The sequence below is a fragment of the Nerophis ophidion genome, linkage group LG04, assembly GCF_033978795.1.
Source record: "Nerophis ophidion isolate RoL-2023_Sa linkage group LG04, RoL_Noph_v1.0, whole genome shotgun sequence".
Lineage (NCBI taxonomy): Eukaryota > Metazoa > Chordata > Actinopteri > Syngnathiformes > Syngnathidae > Nerophis > Nerophis ophidion.
Window position 1 is genome coordinate 74215920 of NC_084614.1, and position 20604 is coordinate 74236523.

General features: G+C 40.9%; 1 protein-coding gene and 1 pseudogene across 2 annotated transcripts in view; one reads left to right on the forward strand and one right to left on the reverse strand.

Annotated features, from left to right (window-relative positions):
• Positions 1-20604, reverse strand: part of mcama (melanoma cell adhesion molecule a) — a 153902-nt gene that overhangs the window by 94201 nt on the left and 39097 nt on the right. The gene's annotated exons all lie outside the window — the stretch shown is intronic.
• Positions 3859-4241, forward strand: LOC133551851 (histone H2A-like; annotated as a pseudogene).

Consider the following 20604-nt stretch of genomic DNA (forward strand, 5'->3'; position numbering starts at 1 on the left):
GTCAGTTTCAGCACGGTAGATCAATTCAGCAAGTTATGCACGAAATAAAACATCCGGTAGACCTGGGCCGATATTCGATAAGTCAATTAAAAGGAATGATAAATCAAACTTCGCCAGCGTTGATATTCGCCATGAGCATACGTTGTTACAAACTGCAAGAGTAGTCACACTTTTCATCGGTTTCAGCAGCTGTGAGTGTTCGTACTACATGCGCACGAATCGTAATAATGATAACCGCTGTAAAGTGTCTGATGTTCAGTATTACCACCCATCCATCCATTTTCTACCGCTGTTCAGTATTACCTTATCCATTTAAAATGATCGAACCACACATTGTGTTGCGTTATCTAACAAACATAAACGTCTTTCCCCATTAAGAACAATCATACCCCAATCTAAACCTGAATAAACCCATTACTGTCTAAACAACTATGATGCAGTATTCACATTGAACATCAAGGATGTGCCGTTTAAAGAAAATATTATTCAAGTTGTTTCTTTTTATTTGATCAAAAACTAATATATTGAAATGATAATGCATACACTATGTGTTACTCCTAGCATAATTCTAATTTGTGTAATGTTGTTCTTTTTAGACCAGACCTGAATGCTATATTTTACTCCTAGCATAATTCTAATTTGTTGTTCTTTTTAGACCAGTAATAAATTGTATATTTATGGAATACATTTTAATAAGAGCTTCCCTTGGAAAGCAGTAATTCTGCTTGAGTGGAATACTTCTGTTAACAAAAATGTAACATTGCACATTGCATGCAAATAAATAATAATCTCCAACATAAATTTCTATAAATTGCAAACCTAAAACGTCGGTCTTAAATAAAGTTTTTTTTTTTAAATAAAAATGTAGTATTATACATTGTATACAAATAAAAAAGCCTGAGCAATGTATTGATTTTCTCGATATATTCTAGCTTTTTGTTGAAAACGATTGAAACATTTTAAAAATCATTTTGTGGGGGGAGGCGTAGTCAGCACTGCTTGCAGGAGGAAAAGTCACCGCCGCTGTCCATGTTACTGAGGACGAGCGCCATCGGGCAGGGGCGAACATGTGCTGACGGCGAGACACAGCTGGCAGGTGACTAGATTTCACAGGTGGTACGTGTTACTCTAATCATCTGTTGTCTTTAACAGTAAGCGGCCGGAAGCAGATGGGGAGACAGGTACGGACGTGGCTGAAAAGTCACTTTCTGGGAGAAAGAAACAGTTGATAAACATATGAGCATTAAAAACTTTTTGTTAAAACTTGGAAGCGACTTCCACACTATTTTTTTATTTTTTTTTCCTTTTGCTCCAGCATACTTTTTGACCCCATTAGTTTCTGTAGCTTTCGCCATCCGCTTACTTTCTTAGTGACTCACATAGCAAAACATAGCTAATGCTAACGCTTACAAGAGCGAGCCGTGTTGTCAGTATTTGGTTTTGCGGCAGAAGGCGTGGAACAAATGACTGCAAGGTGCAAAGTTTGTTTCAAAAAGGCATCTACACCCTTACCATGAATTGATTAACATGGACCCCGACTTAAACAAGTTGAAAAACTTATTCAGGTGTTACCATTTAGTGGTCAATTGGACGGAATATGTACTGAACTGTGCAATCTACTAATAAAAGTTTCAATCAATCAATCCAAAACACAACAAACTTGTTCCAGCATCTGAAACCGAAGCCTCCAGCCGAGTGCGGGAAATGCGACTCTTTTCCAAGGCGAACAAAGCACAAGCAAACTACAGGCTAAAAATCACCTTACTATGGCGGAATCATTTACACCAGGTATGTATGACGATACCATGTATGATGAGAAAGAAGCACAATGCGTACAGCGATCACTAAAGCAGTCGCTCTGCACACCACCAAGACGTGTGAATGAAAAAGGCTGTGATTACTGACACAAACGATAGTCCCCTCAATGTTTTCCTTGATTATTTATTTGGATTTTAACACTACATTTTCATTTACAGAAATATGTTATTCAAGAAAGAAGTTTGCACTTTATTGATCTCATTGTTGGAAATTATTAGCACGCTATGTGTAATGCTACATTTTTGTTAACATAATTATTCTGTTCAAACGAAAGTATTGCTTCCCAATCTTCAAATCAATAAAATCATTTGAAGATTATTACATAAAAAGTACAATTTATAACCGGTGAAAAATATTATACAAATCATAATTTTGCTAAGAGTAAGATGCAGTGTATGCCATGAATTGATTAAAGTGGAGCCCGACTTAATAAACAAGTTGAAAAACTTATCCGGGTGTTACCATTTAGTGGTCAATTGTACGGAACATGCACTGTACTGTGCAATCTACTAATAAAAGCTTCAATCAATCAATGCAATTTCATTTAAAACCACGAGTTTTTGACCCAATAATAGAAAAACTTGTTTTGAATTATATTAATTGTATTCAATAGCAGTGATGAGGGTGCGACTTGTCAGGGTGTACCCCGCCTTCCGCCCGAATGCAGCTGAGATAGGCTCCAGCACCCCCCGCTACCCCAAAAGGGACAAGCGGTAGAAAATGGATGAATGGATGTATTCAAAGGTTTCTTTAAAAAGTAGGGGGAAAAAATCTTCAAAAATCGTAAATCAATTTTTTGGGGGTGAAAAAATCTGGGATATTATTTTTAGGTCATATTGCCCAGGCCTACAAATAAAAAACATTGAAAGGATTACAGTTTCTTTTCAGCAAATGGATAAATTCAACATAGCCCTTTTCAGTCACACATCTTGTGATTAAAAAAAAGGCAACAGCTTTAGTGATTGTGCTTCGTTCGCATCATACATACCTGGTATAAGTAGAAGCTTTTAAGTCTCACCTTAAAACTCATTTGTATACTCTAGCCTTTAAATAGACCTCCTTTTTAGACCAGTTGATCTGCCGCTTCTTTTCTTTTTCTCCTCTGTCCCCCCCTCCCTTGAGGAGGGGGTCCGGTCCGATGGCCATGGATGAAGTACTGGCTGTTCAGAGTCGGGACCCAGGATGGACCGCTCGCCTGTGTATCGGTTGGGGACATCTCTACGCTGCTGATCCGACTCCGCTTGGGATGGTTTCCTGTGGACGGTACTGTCGCTGTTGTCTTGGATCCGCTTTGAACTGAACTCTCGCGGCTGTGTTGGAGCCACTATGGATTGAATTTTCACAGTATCATGTTAGACCCGCTCGACATCCATTGGGGTTGCCCACATATGAGGTCCTCTCCAAGGTTCTCATAGTCATCATTGTCACTGGCGTCCCACTGGGTGTGAGTTCTCCTTGCCCACTGGGTGTGAGGATGTCATAGTCGTAGTGGTTTGTACAGTCCTTTGGGACATTTGTGATTTAGGGCTATATAAATAAACATTGATTGATTGATTGATTCCACCATAGTAAGGTGATTTTTAGCCCGTAGTTTGTTTGTTGTAGCGGTCTTTTTCGCCTCGGAAAATAGTTATATTCCCCGCAAAAGGCTGGAGTCTTTGTTTTCAGATGCTGTAAGAGGTTTGTTGTGGTACTTTTTGAAACAAACTTTGCCGTGCGCGGTCACTTGTTCCATGCCTGTTGCCTGACAACACTTTTATTTTCTTTGGAACAAACGTCTCGCTCTTTTTAGCGTTAGCATTAGCCAGGTGTGCTCCTAAGGTAGTAAGGGGACGGCGCAAGCAACAGAAGAAGCTTCTCAGAGGCAAAAAGTATGCCGGAGCAAGAAGAAAAATAAATCTATTTTTAAGTTTTTTTAATTGTCTGCAACAAAAAAACTTGAATGTATTGATAAAATCGATATATCGCCCAAAACCTAAACAGACGGAGATATCAGAGTGGTCTATCACGACTCTGAGTACATTATCAAGATTAATAATCATGTCTGGCTGTGGCAAAACCGGCGGCAAGGCTAGAGCCAAGGCCAAGACCAGTTCTTCCCGTGCTGGACTGCAGTTCCCAGTGGGTCGCGTCCACAGTCTGCTCCGCAAAGGCAACTACGGCGAGCGTATCGGCGCCGGTGCTCCTGTCTACCTGGCAGCAGTGCTGAAGTATCTGACCGCTGAGATCTTGGAGTTGGCGGGGAACGCAGCCATGACAACAAGAAGACCAGAATCATCCCCCGTCTTCTTCAGCTGGCTGTCCGCAATGACGAAGAGCTCAACAAACTCCTCGGAGGTGTCACCATCGCCCAGGGCGGTGTGTTGCCAAACATGCAGGCTGTTCTGCTGACCAAGAAGACCGAGAAGGCCGCCAAGAAGTAAATTACTTCATGTTCTGAACCCCACAAAGGCTCTTTTACCATGAATTGATTTACGTGGACCCCGACTTAAACAAGTTGAAAAACGTATTCGGGTGTTACCATTTAGTGGTCAATTGTACGGATTATGTGCTGTACTGTGCAATCTACTAATAAAAGTTTCAATCAATCAATCAATCAATCTTCAACAAAAAGGGAACCCGCGTGACGTCACACAAACCGGAAGTGAAGCAAATTGATCACCAAATTCCCATTAATTCAAAAAACATTCCAAAACGTTTACAATAAAAATGGAAAAAATATAAATTTTAAATACATACAAATAAAATGCTCTTATAATGTCAGAACAATGTTTAATGTTTCCTCTGCCAACAACATATATTGTGTTTATAGTGATTTTAGTTATTTGAAAACAAACAACTTGGTAAAAAAAATTTTTTATAGTGTGTGTCTAATTACTTTTTGAGCATGTTTATGAATGTTCTCTAGGGTTGGGTATCGAGTATCGATTAGAACCTGGACTAACTTTCCGATTCTCCCGGAATCGTTCAAAAGTTGAAATTTCGATTCCTAGTTTCGATACCCGGTTCGCCGACCGGAAAAAAAGAATAAGTCCGCCGACCGGACGAAGAAGCCGCTGAACACCAACGAAGAAGCGCCCACCGCCGGAAGTTTTAGCATAGCCGAGCCTATGTAGCCGAGCGAGCCAGTCAAGCGTGGATAGCGGGCGTCGGCGGTCGAAAGCGTGGCTTTATTTTACTAAAAAAAATGAAATGTCGGCGAAATGTAACACGTGCGACAGGACTGTTTCGTGCTTAGGAGGGTGCACGTCGTACATGATGAAGCACCTCCGAGTTCATGGAGTCCAAATAAATGCGCGTCCCGTCTGCGACGCGCTGCACCGACCATCCTCCTCTGCCTCTTCCTCTGGCTCCGGCTCCGACGCCCAGCCTGGCACCTCAGTGACTGCACTGCAGTCCGAATCCGGTAAGTAAAACAATATATATGCAATAAATAATGTGTTTTGCGCCTACGTTGAGGCAGCTAACAAATTAGCCCGTGTATTTTTTCATAGACAATTTATAACCTGCTAGCCATAGCGGCAATGGGGAAGATGTCGGTGCCACAGACGGAAGAGTGCCACAGAAAGTTTACTGCACACATAGTCAAAAGACTGCATCCCTTTTCAGAGGTGGAATCTCCAACATTTAGGTTAGTTAAGCAATAACGTTAGAGCTAAGCTAATTGATACTTGGCTAAACAGTAACAGCAACATTACATGTTTGTTTATGTTTGCAGGGATATGGTGAAAACTCTCAACCCAAAATACATACCACCTTTCAGGGACTACCTGTCAAACACATTGATCCTGGCATGGTACAAGAAGAATCGGAATCGAGAATCGTCAGGAATCGGAATCGAGACAAAAAATCGGAATCGGAATCGTTCGAATTCAACGATACCCAACCCTAATGTTCTCATTCATCGAGGTCATTGTAATCTCAGGGCCTTCAGTCAATCGCAACTAGACTGTTTGGTTTGTCTTAGAAGACGTTTCGCCTCTCATCCGAGTTGATCTGGCCAATCTGAGTCTATGAGCATTAACTGATGAAGCCTACTCAGATGAGAGACAAAAAGTCTTTTAAGACAGACCAAACAGTCCAGTTGGGATCGATTGAATGCCCTGATATTATTTTTTCAGCCCATTTAACGATAATGTGGTAATGAAAACTGTGTTACTTTGTCACAATTACTTTATTTATTGTTTTGGTTGTGTATATTAAAGGGCCCCCAAGGCCTCCTTAACAAAGACATATTTTATTTTATTGCTTTTGGTTGTGATTCTTATTCAGGCGCAAAATCTTGCTAGCAGACAGAGTATATTTTACTAATACTATTTGTTTTATTTAACTTGGATACGTAAAAGTTTACATTACAATTATAATGTTAAAATATATGATAAATACACGTTAATTGCATTTGAAAGTGTATTATGTATTATTATCATTACATTCGTGGTTAATTTGGTCTCAAAATAACATTGACCATAATATCGTTCATCGGCAATCATTTGGAAATCAATATATCGTCGAACAAGAATTGTCATTGGCCCAGGCCTAAAATCTGGTTTATATGTATATATAAAGTTGTGGTCAAAAAGTCCTGTCTTGAGTTTCCAATAATTTCTACAACTCTTTTTTTTGTGCGATAGAGTAACTGGAGCACCTACTTGTTGGTCACAAAAAAAATTGATGAAGTTTGGTTATTTTATGAATTTATTACTGAAAATGTGACCAAATCTGCTGGGTCAAAAGTATACATTCAGCAATGTTAATATTTGCTTACATGTCCCTTGGCAAGTTTTACTGCAATAAAGCGCTTTTGGTAGCGATCCACAAGCTTCTGGTTGAATTTTTGACCACTCCTCTTGACAAAATTGGTGCAGTTTAGCTAAATTTGTCGGTTTTCTGACATGGACTTGTTTCTTCAGCATTGTCCACACATTTAAGTCAGGACAAAAACCTTAATTGCGGCCTGATTTAGCCATTCCTTTACCATTTTTGACGTGTGTTTAGGGTCATTGTCCTGTTGGAACACCCAACTGCGCCCAAGACCCAACATCCGGGCTGATGATTTTAGGTTGTCCTGAAGAATTTGGAGGTAATCAAGATTTGGGAGGTGACATTATGTTCTTTACAAGTGTATGTAAACTTTTGACCACGACTGTATATCAATCAATCAATCAATCAATGTTTACTTATATAGCCCTAAATCACTAGTGTCTCAAAGGGCTGCACAAACCACTACGACATCCTCGGTAGGTCCACATAAGGGCAAGGAAGACTCACACCCAGTGGGACATCGGTGACAATAATGACCCAGTGGGACGTCGGTGACAATGATGACTATGAGAACCTTGGAGAGGAGGAAAGCAATGGATGTCGAGCGGGTCTAACATGATACTGTGAAAGTTCAATCCATAATGGATCCAACACAGCCGCGAAAGTCCAGTCCAAAGCGAATCCAACACAGCAGCGAGAGTCCCGTTCACAGCCGAGCCAGCAGGAAACCATCCCAAGCGGAGGCGGATCAGCAGCGCAGAGATGTCCCCAGCCGATACACAGGGAAGCAGTACATGGCCACCGGATCGGACCGGACCCCCTCCACAAGGGAGAGTGGGACATAGAAGAAAAAGAAAAGAAACGGCAGATCAACTGGTCTAAAAAGGGAGTCTATTTAAAGGCCAGAGTATACAAATGAGTTTTAAGGTCAGACTTAAATGCTTCTACTGAGGTGGCATCTCGAACTGTTACCGGGAGGGCATTCCAGAGTACTGGAGCCCGAAATGAAAAAGCTCTATAGCCCGCAGACTTTTTTTGGGCTTTGGGAATCACTAATAAGCCGGAGTCCTTTGAACGCAGATTTCTTGCCGGGACATATGGTACAATACAATCGGCAAGATAGGCTGGAGCTAGACCGTGTAGTATTTCATACGTAAGTAGTAAAACCTTAAAGTCACATCTTAAGTGCACAGGAAGCCAGTGCAGGTGAGCCAGTACAGGCGTAATGTGATCAAACTTTCTTGTTCTTGTCAAAAGTCTAGCAGACGCATTTTGTACCAACTGTAATCTTTTAATGCTAGACATGGGGAGACCCGAAAACTTTCTGTTTAAGGTGGATCCAATGGCTGGGGTAAAGACCTGAAGTAAACTGGTCAAAATTATTCACATGTTATTTCACTCTGTTGACCCAATGGATAAGGAGATGCTGATTTGGGACAGCCATAATCAAATAATCATTTTACAGGGATTGCCTGGGACAGCTACTTTGGGGGCCTGTGTGAATTCTGACCTGACACGTGGGTGGGAGTGATTAATGGTTGTTGAATGTGTGTGCATAGCTGGCCAGAGGTGTTGTTGCTCTCTACAACTCTCTAAAAGGCAAAGCGGCTGTCTTCTTCACGAGTCAAGGCAAGTCAGTGCGCATCACAGACGCCGCTGGTGGGTATCCACGGACGGCGAACCACGGATCTGTTTCACAGCGAAGGCGTTCAGCAGCCGTTACGCATCAGGCGGAAATCCAAGGTTAGCCCGTTTAAAAAAGTCAGCCTCTGAACATGGAGGAAGTTAACTTTTGTCGCTTTAAAAAAAAAGATGGAAGTTCGGAAAGGTTTCCTTACTACGGACAGCGTGACAGGCTCATATTAAAGAGACAGTTCACCAATTTCACACACAGGACTGTTTTTTGTAACCATGCAAATTGCTTCTGCATTATATGCTTTGCAGCTCCAAAAGTTGTAGAGAGCCGGAAGTTTGAAACTTCACAAGGTAGAGCCTACAATGAGAACTTTGAAGGAGCAGTCAGGGAGAATGGTATCCTATGGATGAACCTTGTACACTGGAGTAGAAAGTCAAAACTACTGTAGCTGCACAGAGTTTCTTGAAGCAAATATTGCCGGGCTGCCCACACAAATAAGCCTACAGCAAGACAACTTGAAAACAAAACAGCTCGTTATGTGGCACGAATGACCGTCTGCGTAATGTCGCCCTTTAACAAGCAACAGTGTGTTTTTGAACCCTGTCGATATCAGTGTTCCGGGCTTCCGCTGTGCAGCAGATGCCAACTTGGCTGGAGGCCGAGGAAGCCCGTGGTGTCAGAGTCCTCCTGCTCTTTAGGGGGCCGTGCAGTGTCAGAGTCAGGTTTAATCATTGTCAGCAGTTTTGCTTTTATTTTTAGACCAAGGGATATTAAAAAGAAAACAAAAAACAGAGTCACGTTTATGTAATGTTTTGGTAGAAGGAAGGATTCAAATCAAATCAAATGGTGACACAAATCAATCTTGATTTATATCACCATTTTTAATGTTATTTCTAAAAGCCTACTGAAATGAAATTTTCTTATTTAAACGGGGATAGCAGGTCCATTCTATGTGTCATACTTGATCATTTTGCGATATTGCCAAATTTTTGCTGAAAGGATTTAGTAGAGAACATCGACGATAAAGTTCGCAACTTTTGGCCTCGCCTTTACTGGAAGTCGCAGACGATGACGTCACAAGGGTGAGGGCACCTCACGTCCTCACATTGTTTTTAATGTGAGCCTCCAGCAGCAAGAGCTATTCGGACAGAGAAAACGACAATGTCCCCATTAATTTGAGCGAGGATGAAAGATTTGTGGATAATGATATTGATAGCGAAGGACTAGAAAAAAAAAATAAAATAAAATAAAATAAAAAGCGACGGCTCCGGGCGGCGGCAGTGTGAGCGTTTCAGATGTTTTAGGATAATACTGGAATATCCCTTATCTCCTTATTGTTTTAATAGTGTTTTAGTGAGATTGTAAAGACATACCTCGAGGTCGGATGGCTGCAGGAGGACAAATAATCCAATGATGTCTCCGGTAAGATATATATATCACAATTTTCCCATCCAAAAACATGTTGGTTGACGTAGAGAAACATGTTCGCTCAACCGCTCTGTGTTAAAAACAAAGAAACACCGGCTGTGTCTCGGTGCTAAAGACAGCTGCAATACACCGCTTTCCACCAACACCATTGTTCTTTATTGTCTCCATTATTAATTGAACAAATTGCAAAAGATTCAGCAACACAGATGTCCAAATTATTATGTGATGAAAAGAGACGACTTTTAGCCGTAACTGGTGCTGAGCTAATTGCAATTTAGTCAATTAAACCGGCCGTATTGGCATGTGTTGCAATGTTAATATTTCATCATTGATCTATAAACTATCAGACTGCGTGGTCGGTAGTAGTGGCTTTCAGTAGGCCTTTAACCTGCCATTTTTAAAGGGTGACTGCACGTTTTTTAGAATTGTGCCTATCATTCACAACTCCTGTGTAAGACAAAAACACATCTGTTTAAATTTTTTTATACATTCTAAATCGTACGATTCCGCCCATAAAGCCCTCTAAAAAACATCCAAAAACCGCCAATAATACTCCCTTTACATCTCTTGACTTTAACATTAACCAAGTACCGTATTTTTCGGACTATAAGTCGCAGTTTTTTTCATAGCTTGGCCAGGGGTGCGACTTATACTCAGGAGCGACTTATGTGTGAAATTATTAACACATTACCGGAAAATATCAAATAATATTATTTAGCTCGTTCATGTAAGAGACTAGATGTATAGGATTTCATGGGATTTAGTGATTAGGAGTGACAGATTGTCTGGTAAACGTATAGCATCTTCTATATGTTATAGTTATTTGAATGACTCTTACCATAATATGTTGTATTAACATACCAGGCACCTTCTCAGTTGGTTATTTATGCCTCATATAACGTACACTTATTCAGCCTGTTGTTCACTATTCTTTATTTATTTTAAATTGCCTTTCAAATGTCTATTCTTGGTGTTGGGTTTTATCAAATAAATTTCCCCCAAAAATGCGACCTATACTCCAGTGTAGGGCTGGGCGATATTGCCTTTTTTTTAATATCTTGATATTTTTAGGCTATGTCACGATACAAGATATATATCTCGATATTTTGCCTTAGCCTTGAATGAACACTTGATGCATATAATCACAGCAGTGTGATGATTCTATGTGTCTACATTAAAACATTCTTGTTCATACTGCATTAATATATGCTCATTTTAAACTTTCATGCATTGAGGGGAATCAAAACTAAATCATTTGACCAAAACTGGATTTATCAAACAGTTATTAAGCAGTGGCACAAATGTTCATGTCATTTCAAAACAGAAAGTGCAAGATTGTCAGAAACATTTTAAAACGAGCTATGAGTGCACTTTTGTGCATGATGTCACTAAGATGACATATCAAAACAACACTAAATTCAAGTGCAATTTTTGTACAGAACGCCACTACAATAGTTTAAAACAAATGAAGTGCAATTTTGTGCATGATGTCACACAAGATATTTCAATAACTGTCAATAACAGGTGACTTTTCAAATAATGCTACATATTAGCAGTAATGCTACTGGGGAGAGGCGGAGCCGGCAGTCCAACAGCAAGGCAGGGCACGCCAGAGCCCGGCCCAAGATGGCGGCGAGGAGAGTAAGCAGCGAGGCGGGGCGCACCGGAATCAACCCCGCAAATATTATCAGGTGCGTGGGTCGCCCAGCTGGGCACAATTTAAATCTCCTCTCGCACTGTATAAAAGGGCAGCGGCCGTAAACACCGGGGGAAGAGACGGAGAGAGAAGGAGCCAGAAGGAAGCCGATGCTGAACGAGAGCAAGGGAGAGCCACAGGAAGACGAAGACGCAGGGGACTAAAACGGTGGAGCGTCAGAGGAAGCAGGACACGGCAAGGCTGAAAAGCAACCCGTCGAGACTTTGTATTAGTGAAAAATAAAAGAAAGTCTAACCTGCGCCACAATGGCCTTCCTTGATGGTCCTGAGAACCCGCACGACAGCAAGAGACTGTCACAGCTACTTTTTGAAGCAACGCTTTTGCCCCACACTTAACAAATTACGGTTGTTTGTTTGACATATTCCAAATTAAAGCCAAACCACAGCCAGACGATGGACCCCCTGCTGTTTTTCTAGGGAATTAATTCTTCCTTCATTTGTTACCAGATTCGCACCTTCTTTCTCTCGTATAACCACTCGCACCACAGCTAACGTTACTCATGCCGATAACTCTCTGCTCCGCGAGGGCGTATACGTATGTGACGTATGTAAGAAGGTGCGCTTGCTGTCTGTGAGGGGAGACTACAAAGAGCGGAAAGAGCCTGTAGTGTAATGCCCGCAGCTAAAAGCAACTGCATGAGAACATATACTCCAATATCACGATATAGTCATTTTCTATATCGCACAGAGACAAACTCGCGATATATCGGGTATATCGATATTTTACCCAGCCCTACATGAACATAAACCTGACTTCTGGAAGGCGACGGATGATGATAACTGAATACATCCTTTGTGCTTGATGTGTGAAATTCCTACAACAACAATGATTTACAGCACTGATATGTAAGAATGTTTCAAGAACAGCCAGTATGCAGATATTGTAAATCAACAGTTGCCGCTGAGACTTTTTTATCTGTTCTCCAGAGAAACACTTAAAGAGATTAGACCTCTGGGGGGGATCTGCCAAACAAATGCCCTGCAAATACTGACTGAACCAACGAGTGAGAGGGACCAAAAAGAATGAATTAGCTGAAGGGGAGTGTCCCCCGCATGAAACATGATATGAAACATAAATCATCTGCACCTCTAGGCTTAGCGAAACATTTAGAGATGCACTGACACATGACCCACAGTCTTAATAAACAGCCTTTCCTATTATTTGCAGAGCTATGAAATTATTTCGAGGAATTTTGGGTCGGACGCAGGCCAATTAACGTTTTCAACCAACAAACGGCTGTACAGTTTACAGTAATGATGAGATTCATCGCTGGGAAATAAAAACACCAGCCAGCCAGCCAGCCTGCATTCATGGCATGGCAGCGCTCATTAGCACAAGAGGCAGACATGTTGCTTAGCCTGGAGGTTAGCATGAATATTCATGCGCACATGTAGGCGCCGCGCACATGAGATTTCTTTCTGACTTCAAAGTCCGCGCTGCAGCTCACGTCATTCCTTATTTGACGACAGATGCTCAGGATTGTGGGTTGGTGTTGGCTACTCTACTTTTACTGAAACAAATAACAGTGCTGCCAATTGTTTACATTCCAAAAGAAGCACAACAGCACTAACATTAAAAATAAACAGATGTTTTACATATTTTTTTTCCATCTCATCCAATCCTGAACAATATATATATTTTTATTGTTTTTAAACTGCCAGTTTTACACATTCCAAATGGCTCGATATGAGCAAGTTTGGAAAAAAGCAAGACCTTTGCCATGCCTCCATGGTTGGATTTCATTTTTTTGGGACCTAAATACCGTATTTTCTAGACCAGGGGTCGGGAACCTTTTTGGCTGAGAGAGCCATGAAAGCCAAATATTTGAAAATGTATTTCCGTGAGAGCCATATGATATTTTTTAACACTGAATACAACTAAATGCGTGCATTTTTAAGTAAGACCAACATTTTTAGAGTATAGTAAGTTTCTTATTCTTTTTAATAAAATTGTTATTCTAAATGTTAATCAATAATAAGTATTATACTTCTTACCATTAATGCGACATCTTGAACAGGTGCGATAGAAAACGGATGGTTGGATTAAAATGCATGAGAATGTTTTATAATTTGAAGATTTTCAACACTGTGATTACTAGCGGAATTATTAATTACTTATGGTGTTAAGCAATGTCAGTTAAGATTTATCTGAGAGCCAGATGCAGTCATCAAAAGAGCTGCATCTGGCTCTAGAGCCATAGGTTCCCTAACTCTGTTCTAGACCATAGGGCGGGCCGACTGGATAATAAGGCTGAGCGGCATGTTCAGGTCTTTTTTCATACAAAAGTAGGGCTTGGCGATAGGGCATTTTATAAATATTTCAATATTTTTAGGCCATATCACGATACACAATATCTATCTCGATATTTTTAAAAAAATCTTGTTCCTACTGCATTAATATATGCTCATTTTAAACTTTCATGCAGAGAGGGATACCACAATTAAGTCCATCCATCCATCAATTTTCTACCGCTTATTCCCTTTTTGGGGTCGCGGGGGGCGCTGGCGCCTATCTCAGCTACAATCGGGCAGAAGGCGGGGTACACCCTGGACAAGTCGCCACCTCATCGCAGGGCCAACACAGATAGACAGACAACATTCACACACTAGGGCCAATTTAGTGTTGCCAATCAACTTATCCCCAGGTGCATGTCTTTGGAAGTGGGAGGAAGCCGGAGTACCCGGAGGGAACCCACGCATTCACGGGGAGAACATGCAAACTCCACACAGAAAGATCCCGAGCCTGGATTTGAACCCAGGACTGCAGGACCTTCGTATTGTGAGGCAGACGCACTAACCCCTCTGCCACCGTGACCAAAACTGGATTTATTAAACAGTTATTAAACAGTGGCACAAACATTCATGTCATTTCAAAACAGAAAGTGCAAGATTGTCAGAGACATTTTAAAACAAGCTATGAGTGCACTTTTGTGCATGATGTCACTAAGATGACATATCAAAACACTAAATTAAAGTGCACTTTTTGTGCAGAACACCACTACAATAGTTTAAAACAAATAAAGAGCACTTTTGTGCATGATGTCAAATAAGATATTTCAATAAGTGTCAAATAAAAATGAGCTGCTTTGTGGTAGGTTACTACGGACGTTATTAAATTCTGGTGTTGACTATTTTTTTCATACAATCTGGAAATGGTTGCTTCGGCATTTTGTGGGTATGGCACCGAACGGAGATGTTGACATGCAGTTTTAAGCACTCTTCATTCTCTAGCGGAGGACTTTTCAAATGATGCTACAAATTAGCAGTAGGTGTTACTTTTTGTAGCAACGCTTTTGCTGCATACTTCTTTGACATATTCCCGTTTGAAGCCAAACCGCCACCAGACGATGGACCCCGTACTGTTTTTCTTAGGAATTAATTATTCCTTCATTTGTTACCAGATTGGCCCTACCTTTCTCTCGTATTACTACTCGCACCACTCCACTAGCATCACAGCTAATGTTACCCATGCTGCTACCTCTCATGCGAGGGCGTATGACGTGACAGTATGTGACGTATGTAAGAAGGTGCGCTTGTCTGAGAGGGAGAAACAGGAAAGAGCGGGAAAGGCATGCAGTGTAATGCCAGCAACTAAATGCAACTGCGTGAGATTTTATACTCGAATATCACGATATAGTCATTTTCTATATTGCACAGAGACAAACCCGCAATATACTGAGTATATCGATATATCGCCCAGCCCTACACAATGTTAAAACTTGTATCTCTGACTACGGTTGCTGTAACGGGCCGACAATCCATCAAGCGGTATGGCTTCAAAGTCATACTAAAACATTTTGACGGATTTTTGAGTGCCGTGTGTAATGTTCTTTTTTTTTTTTAAGGGAACATTTAAAGTTTTGGTGTTGTTTACTGGTGTCATATTGCAGTCTACACGTATCGCTTATGTGTGACTACCATCTACTGGTCACAATTACCATTACACCATGTACCAAATAAAATTGCTTCAAGGTCGATAAACACAACTAGAATTATCCCATACATTAGGCGCACCGGGTTAAAAGGCGCAATGTCGATTTTTGAGAAAATGAAAGGATTTTAAATGCGCCTTGTAATCTGAAAAATACGGTACATAAAAAAAAGTACCAACAGGTAAGATAAGTTGGTTTAGCATTTCCGAACCAAAGGACCCCCTTTGAAATAATGTTCCGGTGCCTGCAGGTTTGCTCTTGCTTATAAGTAAGTTATAATAGAAGTGTGACGGATGTATCGTGAATCTACTTCACGGCACACCTCAGAATGAGACTCAGCAAAAAGGGTATGTGGTAAAAAATTTTGAAGTAAGTCAAGACAAGTAAGTAAGACAAAACGATATCAATATATATTGCGACAGATTCAATTCAGATTCATGTGGAAGAAACCAGAATTTGCGAAGCAAGGTTGGTTGCATTAACAAAGGCACTCGATCTCTGGTAACTGAGCAACGCAGAAAGTGATCACTGATCAGTCGGAGAGACACGTTAACAAACAATCAGGTAATAGTATCGACTTTCAAGTTTTGTTATGCCATCTTGTTGTCTCGCAGTTGATTCTTTGCATGGAGTGAGAAGAGACAGTAAAAATGAGTCCGGCAGAGAGCGAAGGAATTGTCAATTAAATAAAAAAAGTCACTTCAACATTATGTCAATTTTTTTTTAGATTTTCTCAAATGGACCGTAGTCAGACCATTGTGGTTTCATCGTCACCAAGACCGGTAGTATCACACCACTGTAACCTCGCTCACTAAACCTGCATAAAATAGTTCTCAGGTTTCTCTATGTTTTCACACTTTGCACTATTTTGTTACACTTTTTTAGGCATTTCTTATGTATTCCTTAATTATGAAGCTTCATTTTAGGAGGTTATTGTTAAGTGTTTTAATTGTGATTTTAGAATTGTGTTTGCATTGTTTGAGTGTTTTTTATGCTTGTGTTGACATTTACTTTCCTTTCTGCCTTAATAGCTGAGGGTTCATAATCACAGGAAGATTACATTTAAAAACTAAAATGTTTACATGAAATATATTTTCTCCTGGTCTTAAACTTTCAATAGACCATAAACATATCAATAATTATCGATATCGACAGATAAAAACACCTATATTGTGATACAGGTTTTAGCCATATTGCCCAATCCTACTTAGACGTTACATTTGGCAAGTATAGGCTCGCGTTAAAAATGAAAGGAATGTGTTTGTGTGTAGTGCATTTATTCGCTAATTAAATACAACCGTTATGAAAGACAAGGTATTCGCAGCGGAAGAGATCAAATTCCACAGCCACAGAGCGTGCATACAAGCGCGTAAACACAAGTGCATGCAAACCGTGCAGAATGGAATGTTGGTTGCTTGTTTCAATAACGCAATTTTGCAGGATACTTAAATAAATAAAAGATAAATGGGTTGTACTTGTATAGCGCTTTTCTACCTTCAAGGTACTCAAAGCGCTTTGACACTACTTCCACATTTACCCATTCACACACACATTCACACACTGATGGAGGGAGCTGCCATGCAAGGCGCCAACCAGCACCCATCAGGAGCAAGGGTGAAGTGTCTTGCTCAGGACACAACGGACGTGATGAGGTTGGTACTAGGTGGGATTTGAACCCGGGACCCTCGGGTTGCACACGGCCACTCTCCCACTGCGCCACGCCGTCTTGTATCTCCACTGGTATCGCTACACTTCTAGCTGGTTACGCTCTACTGCTAAGACTATTAAGTAATGTAGTGAGTTACTCTACAAGTACTAACACACAAAACATCACCAGAAGCAGTACAACCTTTATCACTTCCATACGTGCTAGGAACTTGAAGACACAGCTTAATAATATTTAAAAATATAATAATGATGGATTATATTTATTGATTGATTGATTGAAACTTATCCCAGTCCCGCGACCCCAAAAGGGACAAGCGGTAAAAAATGGATGGATGATTGAAACTTTTATTAGTAGATTGCACAATACAGTACATATTCCATACAATTGACCACTAAATGGTAACACCCGAATAAGTTTTTCAACTTGTTTATAAGTTGGGGTCCACGTTAATCAATTCATGGTATATAGCGCCTTTTTATCAACTAAATACTCAGAGCGCTCACAGAGAAGTGAGAACCCATTATTCATTCACACTACATTCACACATAGGTGGTGGTAAGCTACATTTGTAGCCACAGCTGCCCTGGGGTAGACACACTCCATTGTCATTTGGCAACATTTTTTTTTTTTTTTTTTCCCAACATGGCGCTGCTGTAGTGGCTGCTGTAGGCAGGAGCTCTGTGCTCTTGTGTCATCCTTTTGTGTTTCCCTCTTGTTTTCATGTGTTATTATATTTTTTTGCATTTTGGTCCGGGACCCTTTGGGACTGTGTGACAAGGGGTGGCACTTTCGTGACCTCTGTGGTGCTTTTTTTGTGGACTTCTGGATCTGCCTCCCGGGAGCCTTTTGGCCATGGAGACCAGCTGCTGGGTCTCTGCCACACCGGAGTCTGTTTGGAGGGACTGGAGGAGATGCGGATGAGGGGACAGGACTGCGGAGCTAGCACTGAGCTACTGGGATGGAGAGGCTTCGCGGTGTCTTGGCTGGGTGAGCAGGTGTCGGACACCTCAGTCACCTTGGACGTATCCTCGCTTATCCATACAGACCGGACATTGGCCGAGAGTGGAGTCGGCTGTTTTGGTTGCTTTGTTGGGTCTGCTTCTGTCTCTGGCCATGCTCCCTCCTCCCCAGCGGACGATGGCGTTGAACACCGCAGAGGCCACCACAGTGGATATGTTTCTTTTACTTTTTATTCATAGCTGTATGTAGAAGTGTCTGGTTGTATCTGCTGCTTTAATGTCTTTAATGTCCTCTGTGTTCTTTGATGTTTGATGTTTCCCTCTTACACACATGTAAGAGGGATGTGTACTATGGCTATGATTTGTAGTTATTTATTTATTTTTTTTCCCTTGGCCTCAGTCTGCACCCCCACTCCAGGGCCCAGGCTAAGACCGATTTTTTTTTATTTTATTTTAATCTTCTATTCTTTTCATACAATCCCACCTTGTTTACCTGTATGTCATCTTTTTTGTAAGGGGCGCTGGAAGCCGGCAGACCCGTCAGCGATCCTGTTCTGTCTCCCTGTAATGTTTGTCTGATCTTGAATGGGATTGTGCTGAAAATTGTAATTTTCTTGAAGGAACTCTCCTGACGGAATAAATAAAGTACTATCTAATCTAATCTAATCTAACACTTTCCACCATGGTAAAATATGTAAGACAGTGATGTTCAAAGTGTGGCCTGGAGGCCATTTGTGGAACACTAATTTTTTTATGGACTCGTAGCATAATGTAATTAGAACAAGTTAAAATAATGAATAAAGACACAAATATTTGACTTTAAATGTATGTATAACACTTCTTTAGCATTTTTCATTATCTATTTCATTTCATTTGACCAAATTTTTTTTACTAATAATGGAAAATCGAGTTTTCAGAAAATAAATCTGGGATTTAAAAAAAAAATAATTGTGCAGCCCTAATCAGTAGTTATGAAAATGAAACTAAGTTCACAAGCTTTCTGACTGGGGATGCACAGACTACTATTTGGGATAATGAGGAGACAAGAAGGAAACAGAAATGATGACAGTTGTGTGTTGGTTGCAATTTGTTATTTCATTTTCAAATTGCTAAGAGCCATCCGCAACATTCCACAGTGTGCCACACTTTGAAAAGTACTGAGCAAAGTATCTTAAGTCTTCTTTAGCTTTAGACTAACAAATCAATACTGTAATAGGATTGTCAATAAGGGAGTTTGCGCAAACAATACAACCTGAGTCAATGACATACACAAGCAAGGTCTGACTGGAATCATCCGTGCTTTCTGCACATAAAATTATGTACTTCCTATTTCCTTTTAACCTAAGCCAACATTTACTCAGTATGTACTTCTGCAAACGAATAACGGTAAAGCTAAGTAGCACATAAAATATTTTTTTTTATGAGCGCTACATGTGACGCCGGTCACTTTTCGTTGTTCAACACTAACCCCAAGGACAAAAGGTATCAGACGACTTGGAATTCCTCTGGACAATGACGGGGTCTTAGGGGATGCCGTGAGCAAATAAAGTGGAGACGATTCAGTGGCATCTGCCTTTGTCCAGAGAAGAAACATGCCTCATATCCATTACAAGAGAGCTGACTTCCAAGATAGTGAAACGATGACATAATGCTGCTAAGGTCACATTTCACACACCTCAAGCCCTCAGGACTTAAGAAGAGGGAATGTTTTTTTTTTTTCTCCCAGCCAGCAGGAGTGACAGGAGTTCATCTCAGCTTCTTTTACAGAAAGCTTAACTGTGCAGAAATCACCATTGATGGCTTTTGTGCTCACAGACTCCTTGTTGATAGACCTTTCCTGCAGTGCAGTTTAAAAGAATTGTCTGTTGTTTAAAAAAAGAAGGAATAAAGGGGAATTTTTATTCATATGACAATAATAAACAGTAGCAGAGGAGAGTCAGGAAGCGAAAGACTGGAATGCAGACAAGTGACAAATCATATTCACATGAACATTTGGTGCAAACAAAACCAAAGTTGTTGGGGTTTTTTTTTAAAAAAAAGGTATTTTCAAATACAAACTACCTCCAACAATAGCATCCAGTAGAGTACAAACTACCACCAAAAATTTTGCATACACTGTATTCGTTAGTCCATCTGCTATCAACCACAATTTTGATTCGTAAGTAGTCAACCAAACCCAGCTCGGTTTTGTTGTAATGGGACAAGTAGTGACAAACATGTCAACAATCACCAACCAAAACATACTCGACTAGCCGCAGATCTAATGGAGGTAAGAATTAGGGGTCGACATTAGGGGTGTAACGGTATGTGTATTTGTATTGAACCGGTTTCAGTTCGGTGGTGTACCGAACGAGTTTCCACACGGACATATTAGATAGCGCACCGCAGGTTGTGTAAACAATGCAGAGTGATGCACAACACACGGCAGGCTAGCAGCGACCGGGCTAGGACAACAAGCAAAAGCCAGAGCTGGAAGACCCTCCTGCCTCGTTAACATCTCCTGTTTGGGAACACTTTTGCTGCGCGGTGCGATACAACAATGGAAAACAGAGGTTAGCCGACATTACTCAGCAGCAGTAGGGCACACTTCTGCCAACACGTCAAACATGCTAACTCCTTAGAAGAGTCACCACCGCATTCAAGCAGCCTCTCCTCGGCGAGTCAGGCAGGGCTGAAGCAATAACA